This window comes from Gigantopelta aegis, unplaced genomic scaffold (assembly GCF_016097555.1).
Source record: "Gigantopelta aegis isolate Gae_Host unplaced genomic scaffold, Gae_host_genome ctg3486_pilon_pilon, whole genome shotgun sequence".
Classification (NCBI taxonomy): domain Eukaryota; kingdom Metazoa; phylum Mollusca; class Gastropoda; order Neomphalida; family Peltospiridae; genus Gigantopelta; species Gigantopelta aegis.
Genome location: NW_024533367.1, coordinates 1,275 through 18,935, shown reverse-complemented (window position 1 = coordinate 18,935; position 17,661 = coordinate 1,275). Strand labels below are relative to the sequence as shown.

Here is a 17,661-nt window from a genome sequence, read left to right as displayed (position 1 = left end):
CTAGGCTAGAGAAAAATGTATAGTAATGTTTACTAATAGTAGCTATCCTAGGTCACTGTGGTAAGTACTGATGTTTACTAGTCTAGAGCTTACTAATGGTAGCTATCTTAGGTCACTGTGGTAAGTACTGATGTTTACTAGTCTAGAGCTTACTAATGGTAGCTATCCTAGGTCACTGTGGTAAGTGCTGATGTTTACTAGTTATAGCTCACTAATGGTAGCTATTTAATATTACTTACTTTACTTAGTTGTGTTAAGACTCCATCTTCATCGATAAGATAGAAAGGTGTCTGAGAATACAATGCTAGATGATAACCAAAAGGAGCTGTCATATGAAACTTTTATTACATGACGACTAAAAGAGTAGAAATGTAGGCAGTTAAACACATTATATATTACATCATCCATTGATCAATTCATTACACTATAGTATATTACTAACCCTTCAGGTAAATGCAAAAATCTTGATTTACTTCCAGCTGTTCTAATTGTAAATAATGGTTTATTAATTCCACTATACTGTTTTTTCCAACTATATCGCTTAGCTGTCAATGAACCAGTGATGAGAGCAATCTTCTTCCTCTCACACTTTCTCTTTATCACTAGTCTCATCAGATAATCTGTTAGAAGAAAGTGTTATTGTGTGTGAAGAGAGAATGCTATATTGTTACTTTTTTAAACCTAGTGATGGTAGAACTATTGTACCAGTGAGGATGTCCCTTTCATACCAGCTACTAATTGATGAGAAATTAATCAAAACACTACTAGGATAACAACTGTCTATAACTGAATACAAAGATAAGGAAATTAAATATCAAATGTATTCATCCATTTATCAAATGTATCCATCCATTTATCAAATGTATTCATCCATTTATCAATGCATCCATCCATTATCCAGACAAGGATACACAATATATTATTTGAAACAGTTGACTATAAGAAAACAAAACACAATTAAATTAATTACATATACATTCAAACATGTATTATTATAATACCTTGGGTTGTGATAGCTGAGACATTGATGCAGCAATGGCTCCCTTCTTAGTTCCAGTAGTAGGTGGGGGAATTGAAGAATTAGGTTTGGTCATCTAAAGGTATTATATCACTAGTATATTGTAGTATAAATGACATACTGTGAGTTGACTGAATGACTGAGGATCTTCAGCAAAAGAGCCTGGTTTATGATATATTGTTAGTTGCCTTTAAAGAATATCAATGTAATGATATTAAAATGTATTATAAGTACATGTACTTACTGAAATACAGTAATAATTTCAAAAAGTTCTATCCATGATAACAAGGGACTATAAGAGATAATTAGATATATCAATCCATTCATCCATTTTGTGTGTTTGTCCATTGTTTTATCAACTTACTTATCAGAGGAGATAAAGGGAGAGAATAATTCCGATGATCTGAAATCTGTTTTCGGTGGTGGAGGAGTCTCTGTACCAGGACGATGTCGTCTATTGGTCAAACCCAGATAATAAGGTGCCTAGATTGCATTAAAATAAAACAATATTATATATAGAGTACTTCTAGTGTTGGTAAGGACGTTCTTTAGGTGAAGTACTAATGGTTCATCTCTCCATTGTGTGAGTAGAATAGGATGGGTAGGGTCAAAAAATGAGATTCCGTACTCAGTTAAAAATTCAATAGTTTCAGGAGTGGGGTTAAAATAACCTAACACAATAGCATCTATTGTGGAGAATATAATAAGTGAATTAAGTGAGGGGTGTGGTTTATCTACCTCTTGTTGCTGGAACTGGTTTTCTGGTTTCTTCTACCTTATCATCATGACCATCTTCTTCATAATCTAATGGTCTGATCCATTTTGGTATTTTAGAACTAATTATTGACCAAGTCTCTGTCTCGTTCCTTTAATTAATGACATAATTATTACATCATATCATACAATCTTACTTGATATCAACAGTTTCACAAATCCATCCTGTAATTAACTCTATCATATCGAAATCTTTTACTTCAGGAACACCATTAATACATCTAGTATAAATTGAATATATTGTAATAATAATACCATCAGGTACAATATATTATAATACTATTACTGAGGACAGTTGTTTATAACTAGCACTTAAAAGCTAAAAACACTACATTCTATAAATTCATATCTATGTTGTTATATTTTCAAGTATTTTATACATTTTGATACATCCTCTTTGTACTTAATAATAACACTATGGTTACAAGTGAATGTATATCTATCCATCTATCTGTCTATCTATCATCTGTCTATCTCCTTATTAATTCTATATATTATATTCTTACTCCAAGTTAATGATCTTCAGTATTGCTTTTGTTATTATCATTGGCCACAGTTCACCTCTATTAGTTGTAGCTGGTAAGAGGAGGTTCCCATCATTATCAATAGGTAATTGGTCATCTACTGTTATTTTACGCCAACAACCCTATAACATATGGATTAATAACTTTATAATAAATAGATTAAAATGGATGCATACATGATGAACAAAACAAATGGACACATAACATTACATGTACATACCATCCAGTATAACTTGACATAATATTTTCCCTGAGGATTATGAGTAGAACATTGACTGTCTTTAGGCCATGGTTGAAGATGGTCCCAAGGCTGCCAGGGACATGATGGCTGTTCTGCTTCAAGAGTTAGAGACCCACGAAGGTAATTGAGAATCTGTAGTTGAACTATGATGGAACACATTAGCTAGAAGAGAGAGAGAGAGAGAGAGAGTGGAAATAAGATACACATAGTTATTAGGTCACTCCTTACTTTACTTCTCAGTAAGTGCTGATTTGCTGATAATAAATCAATATGGCCGACATCATCTTTTTCAGCTACAACAACAGGTGTCTAAAATAAAGTAACAAATGTGTCTTCATCTATCCATCCATTCATCCATCCATTTATCCATTTGTCCATCCATCTATACATACCTCCTGTTCCGTTAGGTACTCATGTGGTCTTTTCCATCCAGCTAAAGCTGATGACAAAGATACCGGAAGTTTAGGTTGTCCCTCTGGATCTTCAAAAAAGATTCCAGTAGGTGCAATGTTTTTTTCCTTTGTCTTTTGCTTTCCCTCCAGTCTCCTAGCAACAAAAATGACAAATAAATAGAGGGGTATTGTCTAAACTTACCCATTTATCTGCTGCTATTTCAGCATCTGTCCATTTAGGCCATATTAAAATCTTTTTCACACCCAGTGTCAACAGTTCTAGCATAAGAAACAGAATAATACGACGTACTTTTGTAGAAAAGCTTACTCTTTCTTTGAATCAGCAGAGACTCGTTTACTAACTGGCACAGAAAAATCTGCCAGGCATGGTTTCTTCCTCGTCTTCTTACTTGAGGCAAACTGTTTCTTGGTTGCTAAGAAACTGCAGAATAAGCACCGGCGGGAAACTATAAATAGTCAAATTAGAGGGTGTGGTCGCAACATAGGGGTAGGAACCAGGGGGGCTAGGGGGCTTTAGCCCCCCTAATGTTGATTAAGGGGGGCTTAGCCCCCCTAATATTGTTATCAAAGTAAAGTTACATGTATATAGATCTATTAAAAACAATTAATCATGCATGCAAAGGCTTGTTTGTAGTCAGCTGCTGTTCAGCACAAGCTAAACCTTTGACCTAATTAGTATGTATTTAGTACCTCTTTTGTCAGTCATTTAATCCATCCCACTTGTACTGAAAAGCAGCTGAACATCAAGAAAGGTAGAAAATGGCATCAAAGCAGTCAACTTTACTTGACTGTGCCAATGACATCTGCTACAGCAGAATGAATGTTCTCATCACTTCGAAGACTGAAGAATTATTTAAGGTCCACAGTGTCTCAAAAGAGACTTAATAATGTAGTACTAATGCACATACACAAGGAGTGTGCTGATAAAGTAAATTTATTAAGTATCGCAAAGGATTTTGTAACCAGCAACGAGAGACGTGCAAACTATTTTGGACATTATTAACATATTTTATTAGGTCATGTACATATATGTCATTTCTTTAATTCAGTCATAATCATCTGTTATCATTTAACATAATTTTACAAGGTTTTCAAACTAAAAACTTCTGGGAATGCAACCCCCTGCTCATGGAACAGTCATCATCACTACTGATAACATTTTAGCCCCCCTAATTCCTACTACCTTCCTACCCCTATGGTTGCAATGACTATTTACTATCAACAGGATTGCACAGCTATTAGGTTATCCAAATTATTAACCCCTTCTTTTAAGTTTTATTGCATTTTCTTATGTAAGCAGAAGTTATATGTTGTGGATTGATAGTGTTTAGGTTTATTTGTTGTAACATAAAAAGAGATAATGATACTTTACATTAGTAATATGAAATAAATACAATAAAACAAATATTTTGACCAAGCAGACAACTATACTATTTAGTGTCATGCTCAGTATTACATAATTGTCAAATGTAGTTATCAAGTATTGCATTTAGTTTTTGGAATAGTACATCATAGGTGTAGGAACAGGGGGGGCACAGGGGGCACGTGCCCCCCCCCCCAATATTTTTGGTATATTGTGAGATGGTCTCACAATCAACTGATTTAGATTAGCCACTTTTCAATCCCTATCCTCATAATACAATTTACAGCTGTAGATACACATTTTATGTAAAAACATCTTTAAAATTTTTGTCAGTGTAAACGACAGAAGGTTTATTTTGGTTGTTATTGAAATACTTCACTGTTAAACTAAACAATGTTAAAATGTTACATATGTGCCCCCCCAATGACAAAAATTGTTCCTACACCTATGTACATGTAAGGTGCATCAAGACTATCAACACTATTTGTCTGACTCTGTCTACACAGAACTTAATGCATAAAATAAATCTAAATTTATTTTTAAAAAAACCTTGTGTGTTGCCCAAACGATTCCTACTCGCTCCACCCACTCAGGCTCCCACTTAGGCTCCAGGATTCCCTGCTATTGCTAGCTGGGACCGCCACCTAGCTTGGTAACCTCGTCCGAAGACAAGGTAATCCTGGCTGGAGCTGGGACTGCTCACATTGTATGACAGCTGGTTGTATGCGACATTTAGACATTATCTAGAAATAGAAGTATGGATAAATAAATGTACAATGGATACATAGATGTACAATGGATACATAGATGTACTAATGGATACATAGACGAGCTGAGACATTTTTATGCTGTGAAGTATCATAGACAAACCAATCATTTCAAGATAATATATGGCAATATCTTTAAACCCAACATTCTATTACATTTAAAAAAGGTATTGGTGTTTACCCATATGATCTCCCACTGGAGCCTCCACTTAGGCTCCAGGGTTCCTTGCTATTGCTAGCTAGGACTGCCACCATAGTCTGGTAACCCAGACATTTAGGATATCTGTATGTGAAGTAGTCAAGTTGTATACGTTTGTATATATAATGGAGTTTCCAAGTATATAAAATTGTAATAAATATGAAGAAAATACAGAGATTTGTCAGTCTGTGATATAATTATAGTTCATCAACTATATATTATTAATTGATTTAAAATTAAAAAAAAAACCCTTGTGTGTTGCCCAAACGATTCCTACTCGCTCACCCACTCAGGCTTCCACTTAGGCTCCAGGATTCCCTGCTATTGCTAGCTAGGACCGCCACCTGGCTTGGTAACCCTCGTCTTCGCGAGGTAATCCTGGCTGGAGCATCGCCCTAACTTAAAACCAGCCGTACGGGATTCCAGCTCTTAGGGAATGTCGCATTCAGGAACCGGGAACCACAAATACACCAGCCTCATCTCGTTTAAAGGGAGACTACCAGCCCTATCCTAGTCGGCCTTTCGGATACTCCGTAGAGTATGCTGGTAACCATCTCAGAGGTCTGATGCATTGCAGAACGCTGGCCCACAACACACTGGCACTCATGACTGTTTTAGTTTCCTTTTATATGTACGTAAGATTTTGTCTTCAACTTCTTGTGGGGCGGTACAGTGACGCCTATGAATCTCATTAACGGCAACTAGCATCGAAGAACAAAAAACCTTAAAATAATTAAAATTAAAGCTATACTTTTAATGGCCAAGAATAAAACTAGTCCTACTTAAGCAAACTACAACAACACTACTAATTATAATAATTTTTATCATATTTTAATTTTATAGGGGCTTAAGAAATAAAAATCATTACCTAAACACTGTCATTATCTTTTGTTGCTTCTATCTAAATTTATAACAGCTCCATTAGTTCCTTGAGTGCTCCAGCTTTTGATAACTTTCTCCAGCTAATGGTTGTTGACTTACCTTGTCGTAGCTATGATTAGCTAATTATATAGGATCAACCTAAGACTGTCTATATAACAGTTAATACAAAAAATGGACATTCATAATTTTATGTCTCTAATAAGTGGTGGCATAACTTTAAGCTTTTAAAAAAAGTGTAATGTAAAAATATAGTACATCAAGAGAAACCAGGTAAATAATAAGTTAAAAGCACAAAGTTAAAAATACCAGTTAAATAGATTTTGGATATAATAAATCTATATTATCAGTCAAAACAAGGGACAGGGGTCAACTCCCTTCTGGAGGTGGAGATAAGGAAAGAAGTTAGGCTTCATTTTATCCCTCTTAATTTTGCAGTAGGTGTAAGATCTTCAAGTAGTTCTAATATTAACTTCTCAATTGTACATTGATCTTTTGAAGGGACAATGTCGTTTGTTAATGCCTTTGTCATTATGATGTCCATATACACTTGAATGACATGAAATCATTTCCTTCAGACTGACCATATAGTATACACATATATGTATATATTATATGATCAGTCATAGTATTCACCTCATCTGTTAGGTAGTCCATTGTAGTGAGACATATAATAGATGACATAGACAGTGGTTGTTTCTATTGCCTGCAGTTTACATTTTCTATATGAAAAGTGCATGTACATTTGAACCTTCATCTGATTGATAGAAAATCATGAATGGATCTTGTTGAATGATTTTGCTGTATTAACAGGAGTAACCTATGTTACTGGTGATTAATTAATTGTATAAAACACAATTTTGCGCATATATTACTGTTACTGATATAGAAACTATTAAGTATTGTTTTCTGTGGAGAGTATAATGAAGAGTAGTGTCTATTCTGATATTTCACTATCCCCACAAGTTTATAAATGGCATTGCCTTTTAATGTAGTTTTCTGAATGCGATACAAATAAACATACATACATTGTTAATATACAGATGTATGTGTTAGCTACATACATCTTATCTAATGTTTTATATCTGTACTTGAACAATTGGACACTCAGTTCTATTATATATAAACATAACAATTGATATCATAAATATTATTTGTTACAATATGCTTGACTAACGATGTTGAAGTCTTTGTTATGTGAATACATAAAGGTTGGGATGTTTTGTTACATCAATAGTCTGAAGAGATTAACCACAGCTTCCATACCTAAATTTATATTATACTAAACTTAGGGACAAATCTATAAACTGATCTTGTCAAATAACAGGATTAGAGGTGCATATACTTCACAAATGTAGTCTAGAATGTTGTCTGAATTATCTAACTCATCAGACATCAAGTTAGATTTTCTTGTTACCTTGTTCAACATAATATTAATTGAGTATCACTCTTAATATCATTAATTACTAATGTACTTTCAATACAAGCACACACTACTAGTCTGTGTCTTACTGTTGCTGTAATTACATTGTTACATGTCACTGTGATAAAAGAGTCAAATAGCTGATAAAAATATTACTGAATTGTAACCTGTTTCCATCCGGTCATTAGAAAATTTTGTTCTACTAGTTGTTTTGTCCTGTAGTCAATAATAAACATTTTAAAATGTTATACAAGGCCTTACCTTGCATCAAATAATTCAGTTAAATTATTGACTAGTAGAACATAATACTCATGAACATCTTGGTATCTATCAGGAACAAATGATTCATGCATATCTTTTTTCAATAATAAGCTCTGATATTTTATGTATTTTTCTCTTTTACTTGATAGAATTTGAACAAGAGATTCTGACAAAAGTGTTGTTGTACCACTGCTATACCTGTACATGCTGTATAAGTTTAGTAACACCTTCAGTAAACATACTCCTGTGTGACAGCATAAATTTGCATCAATTTGAATTTTTATAACTTAAAAATATTATATCTGACTTTGCACATTCACAATGCATGTTTACTGGTTAATTACAGAAATTCTAAAAAAATAAAGTGGTTCATCAGACACTGGAGGACACCACTAACATAGCAATTGCTGGTGATACAAGGAGGCTGTAATATTACTATAATTTTATTCCACGACTACAGTTTGCGCATGCGTCGACCAGTATTGAGCAAAAGGGTTAAAAAATTGAAGGCTACCCTAATGGCATTGTTCTGTAACTTAAATGGTGAGGGCAGTAGTTCCAAGGTTGTGAGGCAAATGAGTACCATGTCTTCTTCACCTTTGGATTCTAGAGTAAAAGAGAATGCTTCTGTTAATTTGGACTGTCAAACCTCTGTTCCCACAAAAGAAGAAAGGACATTTGAAGAGCTACTTGAAAACTCACGTCTTTTAACAAGTTGTGGTGACTCTCCAGTAAATCAGAGAGTCATTGGAGAAAAGTGATTGCTGTTGTTGGTGATGATCTTTACATTGATTTTGGTGGTAAATTCCATGGTGTAGTACCCAGACCAACAGTGGAAACAAGATGGACAATATTATGTAAAAGGAACTCCAGTAGAAGTTATTGTGAAAGATTTAGAAATTACAGGACATTTTTTGGGAGCTTCTCGGAACACCTCATTGCTTGAAGCTGATATATCTCTTGTTACAAAAAAGAGTGAGACCTAAGGAGGAAGACCCTCTTAATTAATTAAAAATGGTATAGCTGTCCTTGACCATCGTTTGTAGGCACTACATTTCCAATATCACTATGTACATGGTCTCATTCCCAGAATTGGAATGAGACTACTAACTGGTGTTCATATTATTTATTGAATTTTATAAGATTCTAAAAAATTTTTACTAAAATTCTCAAAAAAAGTAAAATTTACATGATCAAAAGAAAGTTATCAAAACACTACATAATCAGCAACACTTAAAAAGAAAAACACTACTTAAAAAGGAAATTAAAACTGCTTAAAAGTTTTCAAAAGTGGTGAATGAAGGCAGGACCTTCATAACGATTGGCTTGCAGCACATGCCTCCTCAACACCATTAGTCATTCCAGGAGGACCACAGGAGAAGACCCCAATCTTAGGTAAAAAGGCTGTGCTCAACAGCAAGACTATCAAAGAAAGTATTAAAATCTGGACGACCAAAATGAGTCACAGCTCGCATACCAGTAAAGAGGGATCGGCCAGAGAGACGTTGGAAGTGGCGTTCAGCAATATATAACATAGCTGTACGGAGATCAAACTTGTCGTAGAATTGAGTGACAAAAATATGTACTTCGACTAGTTGCTTAGTATCTGCTTCCTCAACTTCTTTAATGATATCAGCATCCATTCAAACTGAGATTGGGTACGTGTAACCCCAGATGAAGTAAACTTTTTTGCATTGTACTCTAGCACCGATATTAAATCGATGAACTAACTCTTTCAAAATGGACGCAAATGGTGTTACACCAATGCCACCACCTACAAGTACAGCTGCCTCAAACCGATACCAATCTTGATGACCCTCACCAAATGGACCGTCAACATACAATTTTGGATAAGGCATTCCAGCAACTTTTCTTTTGAGAAAAGATCTCACGGAAATTATGAGTCCAGGGACCAACAGCACGGATATGAAGACTCAGGTTTTCCTCATTAGGAGCAGAGCTTAGAGTAAAGGGGATGGTACTCTCCAGGATTTTGAGCAAGAGAGGCAATACGTACCCACTGACCAGCTACATAATCAAAACTTGGAGGACGTTTAAAGTAAATACCGATAACTTTGTGAAGGCAGAATATCAGCTCTTACCACGCTGACCTCAGCCTTGCTACGTCCCAAAACTGATGAGTCGATCAAGGACAAACACACGATACCAGGTCCGAGGAAGAAGTTGCCAAAGAGTGGATCTTGTACAAGACGACCAGATCCATGCAAGAACATTAGAATGTAGAAGACAATGTACAAATGATGGGTAAACCAGAAGGCTTGGAAAGCATATCTACGAGCATATTGGACAGCAAAAACAAAAATAACAACAGTAACTAACTCAAAATGAAAGCGCTAAACCCAGTCATGGTCAAGAACAGCCAATATGAGAATTTTGGCAAGAAATGGCTTCGAAAGTACACTTCACGGAAGATACAAGTCAAGTCATTGGATGTTTGAGTGCGATGTGATAAAAGTTAATACCATGTCCTATACCGTGCATGACTGTAAAAAGCCAATGCAGTCAAGGCTACAATTTTATGGAAACTAATGTGGGATCAAATGGAATATAATAATTGAAGATAGTTTCACGTAAATAGGTGAAGAAATTACGAGCCATTGTAATTAGCAGAACAGAATACGTGAACATCATAGATGAGGCTGCACCACGAGTTACTGTGACACCATATCCAGCAATACGTCGGAGTCCAGCTTGCTCCCTCTCTATAGAATAGTAATACGCTCTTTCAATAAAGATACAAAAAACAATGAGGAAAAACATTGTCAAATAGAAGATGTGAAGTTTGTAGTTTTCAATCCAACGAAGGAAGACGGCAATCTTACGACCAATGGGAGTGGAATAAAATGCTTTTCTCCTGGTAGTCTGAACGGTTACTTGGCTATCTTCAAAACCACGATCAGCACGAGGGTCTTGTTTTGTGGTACGACCATAAGCTCGTACAACAGTACGTCGAGCTCGAGCGGTAGCAGTCTCACGAGATCGATACCTCGATGGTACAGCACCTGACTCTTCTTCTTTAGAAACGGAGCAGCTTCCAATGAGGGTCCTTCACACCTTGAACGTTGAGTTTGGCATTGCTCATTCTTCCTTGTGATCTCGCATCAAGACTCTGAAATCCTCAACAGTCAAGAATTGTTTGTTCTCAAACCAGCTGCAGTAAACATGGAGCTCACTAACTGGTCCATCTGTTCACCAGTAACAGAAGCATTGACCATTTCCATCATACTTTTTAAACATTCTTTTAAAGGACTCACGTTCCAGTTGACCTGTTCCAGACACATCGTACATTCGGAACATAAGATCTAGTTTCTCATCTGGGGAGCCTTTGGAGAAGATAACAGTCATATCAGCAAATTCACGGAATGAGATAAACCCATTTTGATCAGAATCACACAGTTGGAACATTTGCTCAAAAAAAAGCGATTCTTTTTTCATTGAAAGTGCTTCTGCAAATTCATCTTGAGTGAGTTCACAATCTAAAAACATTTTGTCGTGTATCGTATCTCTGGTTTCCGCCAACCTCAGCAAACACAGATTTGAAAAAATTTTCCAAAAGAACTTGACGTGCTTTTTTGGTAAATGTATTTCTTATAATGTCCTTCTTTCCTTAACTGCTCATTAACAACATTAATTTCGACACTTCGTAAGTGTTTCTGTTATCTTGGTGATAAACACTTCACGGTCGTGGATGGTCTTTGCTCGGATGAGAACATCATATTCATTTAAGATCTTCAAAGAAAAGTATTGTTCACTGTCAACAGCAACCTGGATAGTGACAGAGGTGTGGTTTCGTAAAATCAATTGTACGTAACAGTTCCTCGACGTAAAATAATTTTATTTGTTTGCCAGGACCAAGTTTAAAACTCACGTATCGTGTTTGTCTCGTTTAGACCAGCCTTCTCCTCCCACGCAATTAAGACCTGGTCATCATTATCAGTTAAATCATCACCGTCAATCTTCTTGACACGAGTCTGACGACCGGCACCGAGGATCTTGGCACGTTGACGCTTGTTAACAGCTGCAATGAGTAACATTATAATATAACCAAGAACACATAGATAAAGACCAGTGCCCCATATCAATGGGACCTGCCATATACTGCTGTCATAATAATCAAAGTTCTTAACTAGAGTACAGTCGTCCCATGACAAGTTCAGTCAAGTTGAAAAGGGTTGAGGACAATACATGCTTTCATTGCTGACCATAAATGGGTTGGGTTGTAAATTGCTATCATTAACATCACTAGTTGTAATAGCAATGAGGATCTCTCTCATGTCGATACTTTCGATCATATTAAATTCTTCTCAGTAAAAAGTCTATAAATTGAATATAGACATGAATGGAGTGCATAGATCATTCAATGGATACATAGATCATTCAATGGATGCATAATCAATAGTATTAATGGAATAATGGATGCAAACCAGTGCAATGGATGTACAAGTTTAATGTACAAAACACTTTGGGACCATTTACTTACCCATTGTTCTCATAATTTTCATACCAAAACCTGTCGCCATGACGAATACGCATGAATTGATCAAACAGAAACTTCAGTAAAGAGTGTACCAGGTCCTCCTTCATAGTTGTTTCAGCTAAACCCACACGCCCAGTATCACACCTAATTTAAAAAATCACCATAACAACAATCACTTAGGTTACCATAACAACTGTTAAAATGGCAAATGGAAATAAACATTTCCACTGTGTCCACTTACTGTGTAATGTTGTGTTGTAAACATCCTTAATCGTTCAATATTTTCAGTAATAGCGACATCCACACCATAATTCTCATTGAGGTCCTCAAAACTATACACAGGAGGGAGACCATATGCAATACGGGCCGAGTTAAATCAAGGTAAGCCATGGTCCACGTGCACGTTGAAGATTTTGAGCCATAAGATCTCGTCGAGTGAAATCTAGGGCTCCAAAAACAAAGCCCCTTAGATCAGGAGTAATTATAAATCTTCTCTCTCGGCTCTTTGAGAAGCCATACCAAGATAGAAGGAGTCAACGTTAGTTTCACTAATAGTGACCTGAGGATTCCAGAACTGATTACACGTACGAGGTGCAAAATATTGGGAACAAGGTCACCAGGTCTGATATCCATTTCTTTCCAATATTAGTGTAAGTTGAATTACACACAGATTAATTGATAGATCTCTGTACCAATATATTTTTGCTGACAAAATTCATCATAAATAGAATTAAAGGTAGGGAATCTTGCACTGTCATTTGTGAGAGATTGAGGTAACGGTTTGGTGTATTGTGCAGCATCGGAGAGAAATGTAGATCCAAACTGACAGCTTGCACCATCTGGATCACCACATAGAAAGATAAAAATACATTTTAAATTTGATATGCGTTAGTTATAGAAGTATACATAGAGGATGGCATGCACACATAGGATTAATACATACTAGAGATAAGGCCACATATGTTTTGATGCTTACCTCCCAATCTCCTCCAGATACCAGGTGTCACCATAGTATGTCCGAATCTCATGGCAGCTGATTGAAAAATGTGAGCGATTTGTGGATTAATAGCAGGGTTATACCCACTACGACCAAATATTAAAGAATAACCTCTGTCTCTTTATAAGGGAAAGCACTAGCATTGCCATTAAACTTGCTAGACAAAACAGAGGTAGCCATTCTTGTAGAAAACTTTTCTGAGTGTGTAGCAATAGTAAATGACGGGCACCGATTGAAAAGCCATTCATCCATCCCCCATTCTCTCTTCAAAATGGAAGCTTGCATTGTTACACGATTGTTATAATAGAAACGATTAGAGTCGTCGTGCCCACCAGTTATGAACTCTGAACCAAGTATACCCATGTGTGAGAGAAAATGGTTTCGTTACCACGGGGATTACCAATAGCTGTTAATGGTGAAAAAAATAATGCTTTATGAGAAGTCATGTGATTAGTATTATAAAGCTACTAATAGCGCTGTAAACTAATGTTTGATAACATAGGATCATGTGACTGTATAAACTAATCATGTGACCTAATTATGGTTAGGAAGACATTGTTGCAAACCCAAAAATGGTATGCATCCATGCTAAGATAATGTTACTAAAAATAGCAATTCTATTTTTAGAACCTCACTCCAAATCTGTTTACAGGATATATTGTGTTATTGAAAGGAGGAGGAGGGTTAGCACAGGGTAGACCAAGTTGATCATTTGATTGTGGGAACCTGGTCTGCAATATCCAAGTTATTATTAGTATTAGCTGCAAGTTCACCGTACTAAAGGCTCGAATAGCATCAGTCCAAGCTTTGAATGGTCCATACATCAATCCCCCATCAAACCATGTGTATTTCATTCAATTGCATACGAGAGATTATTAGGGGCATAACCAGTGTGAAATCATAACAGGTTTCGTAAGAAAGAATATGAAATCTTTCACTACTACGACAGTCGGATCGTAAAGTGGAGGCATTTGGACTTTGAAAAACTCGTATTCAGGATGTGCAACCTGCTCTCCTGAGCATCTAGAACCTCCTCGACAACTTGTTGACCTGAGAAAGAAAAAAAATAGCCATCAATAGACTTATTTATATTTACACTACATGTAAATAAAATAAAAATTTGCTAATACAAAAAATTAAGATAATGGATATCATACAAAATAAATAAAAAAGCCTGTTCGTAATCAGAGCCTTGTCCTGTGAGGCCATTTCTGTGAGAGGTTAGCAATGATGAGAACATTGGGACGATCTCTACCAGCAAACTCATAGACGCCATCGGATAAGCTATAGGTGTCTTTCTTTTCCATTGGCATATCAGCCCCGCCCCATTCTGGTGTGCGGGGTTATTGTGTAACCTCCGTCATAACTTTTCCCATTCATAATCTGAAAATAGAAAAAATGGACAAATGATGAACATACAATTTATTGCATAGTGGTTGTTTGTTATGGATCTATACACTTACAATGGATGCAGAGATACTTAAATGGATGTAGTGATTTATGAAAAATCCCTGCAAATAAATGGAACTCACGTCCTTCCGTTTCAAACATATCGTTTTAAAGTGAATGAACAGCAGGATCGTTTAAATACTGCCGCCACAGAGAGCCTAGCAGACATGCTAGCACCACAGCTAAAGACTTTGGGTTTATGTTTTTTCTCCCTTTCCAGTTGCATAGGTCTCTGCTCTCTGGAGAAAAGAAGAAGAAAATAGAAGCTCTGAGCTGGGAGACGAAACTAAATATTGCTAAGAGTCAGCAGGAACAGCCAATAATAGGGCAGAACGACCAGTAAAAACAGTTAGCAGGGTCGTTGATACATAGTAATGCAAGAGATCACATCGTGTTAGTATTATTCATGGTATCGTTAAGATTTAAGATTAACGCTAGCTTTCACTTCGAAAAGGGAGCAACCCTGCAAAGACAGAGTCCGCCATGTTTGGTAATATTAAATAACAACTCAGCCCTGAACCAAAGTAATTTTAGAAATTGTGCATTTCAGCCCTTAGAGAGAGGAGAGTTCATACAAGAGGAAGGAAAGAATACACTCAGTGAGAAAGATGGGTAATCTGTTTTCGCATGCAGCCAGCCCCACTCTTTATGGGGAGAATAAGACACCCATTTACAGAAGATGTCCTTAGAATTTGGGTCTATTGTAGTCGCATTTGGTTGATTGCTTTCTCTTTTTACTCCATTATACCTGGAATAACGAGGTATGAGTAGACAACTTGTAGTCCCATAAATACTTTCTGTCTCATCCAGCGCCTTTATGCAACAATGCGAGTGTTTGTAACACTATCTTTATTGGTGCCTGTGGCTGTTATACAGTAACTTTTGGTTATGGGTGGTTATACGGACGACAACTGTTAGGGTTCAACTCAGTACAAAGCATTTACTACTGAAGAGATCCTAGCTGACGTTGGCCTTATATCGTACTGAGAGGTGTGAACATCACACTAAAGGTTTGTCGAAGAGGATATATACTTGAGTGGTTAAGGGTGCAAAGAGATTGCCTGATAATGGACATTCATTTTTGTATCTTTCAAACACAAAAATGTGAGCTCTTGATCCTAATGGTGATTTAGCTGGGTGAAACCAATTAATTATAACGAGCGATTTTGTGGGGCAGATCCATGGTTTCAAGGGGCGTATTGGTTTCGGTCGTTTTGGCAGGTCTGATTTAACCAAGAGTTTCGAGCTGCTCAGTTTCGTGTATGCTTTATCCCAATATTTGGGTAGCTGAATACTTCACTTTTGGTGGAGAACAAATTGTTGGGCAACGTAAATTCCGTCAGGCTGGTTGGTATACTCATCAATTCCTGTGGTAATGTTCTGTATATTAATCATGATACATATAATGAACATTTAGAAATGCATATAGATGCACGATTAGATAGAATGGATGTTTAGTTTGACAAAATGGATCCATCATATAATACCAAAGATGTTAGGAAAAATATAACAATGTTGCATTATTTTCACTTCACTTTCAAATACTAAAGCTAAATTTCTGCTATCTATCTCCTTGATATCGCAGTCTTTATATTCAACATACAGTATGGAGCACAACTAATATGTTACGGGTGTTCTTATGATAATGGCATGTGGTGGCATTTGGACTGATTATAGGCTTGAATCACCCATAAAGGTTGCCGTGGTCATCAGCTGACTGTAGACCAGATCCTCCTAATGAGTGGTGTGCTATTGCTATGGTCACCTTCCTTTGGTTGGTCCATTTATCGTTGTTCTATTTACTGGATTAAGCTGTGTTCTTTACTGGTGGAAATCTTATTATATACTAGATTTCTTTTTCCCTCACGAGCTATACTGCACCTCTATTTCATCCTAACATTTATTGAGGAAGATGAGGAGTTCCTTGAGGTTAAATTATAAAATGGGAAATGTTTTTTTTTTTGTAGGAGGATACTGGTGACTTGAGGACACTGAGTATAACTATTGAACCGACTCGTCGTGTTATCGTGGACGACACTGCTCGTGTGGACGAACACTCGTAATCGAGGACTTACCAAGTTAGCCACACCCACTTGAATTACATTTATTAACCCTCTTTAGATCTCGACAGACTCAAACGAAGTCATCGTGGACTGTTCAACAAGGGACTTGGTCCAACGTCTTAAGGACGAAATCCCGCTGGAGGAATGTTCATGTTGAGAAATAACCTCGATGCAGATTGATCAATTTTAAATATTTTTCGGACCCAAGTTGTTTTTAGTGTTTTCAGCGGCCCTGACTTTTAATGATATTGTTAATGTTCTTTTGAGTTTCAGGAACTTTTAATTAGAATATTTATTAATTTAAGTCTATTATATTATCATAGTTACAAGTCAATAAAAAATGAGGAAAAGGGGAACTATTCTCAAAAAAGTTAAATTAATAACTAATAATAACTAATTATTATTAGGGGAAACAATTTAATAACACTGTTGGGATGATATTTTAATGTTTTTTGCACAAAGAGAGAGAGAGAGAGAGAAGTTTGTGATAAATTTCAAAATTTCAAAAATTACAAGCAATTCTTGAGATTCGACAGAGCATTTAGCAATGCGATATCGAGTCCATAGGCTTGAGAAAATGAAAATCGACGAGAATGAACAGTGAGGACAATCAAACGAGTGAAGAGAAGTTGTTGAAGACGATAAATGAAAGTTAAGAGTGATCCACCAAGGTTTGACAATTAATTTACATTGAACACTACTGGAACAACAAGGTGTGGCAGCAAAACAGATCAAAACTATACATTGTACCAATTTGATGAAAAGTACCATTCAATGTTGATGACATTTTTA

The 17,661-nt window shown here is 36.1% G+C and overlaps 1 pseudogene; it reads right to left on the bottom strand.

Moving 5' to 3' along the window:
- Positions 1-9,146: 9,146 nt before the first annotated feature.
- On the bottom strand, positions 9,147-11,369 carry LOC121392190 (annotated as a pseudogene).
- Positions 11,370-17,661: the final 6,292 nt, after the last annotated feature.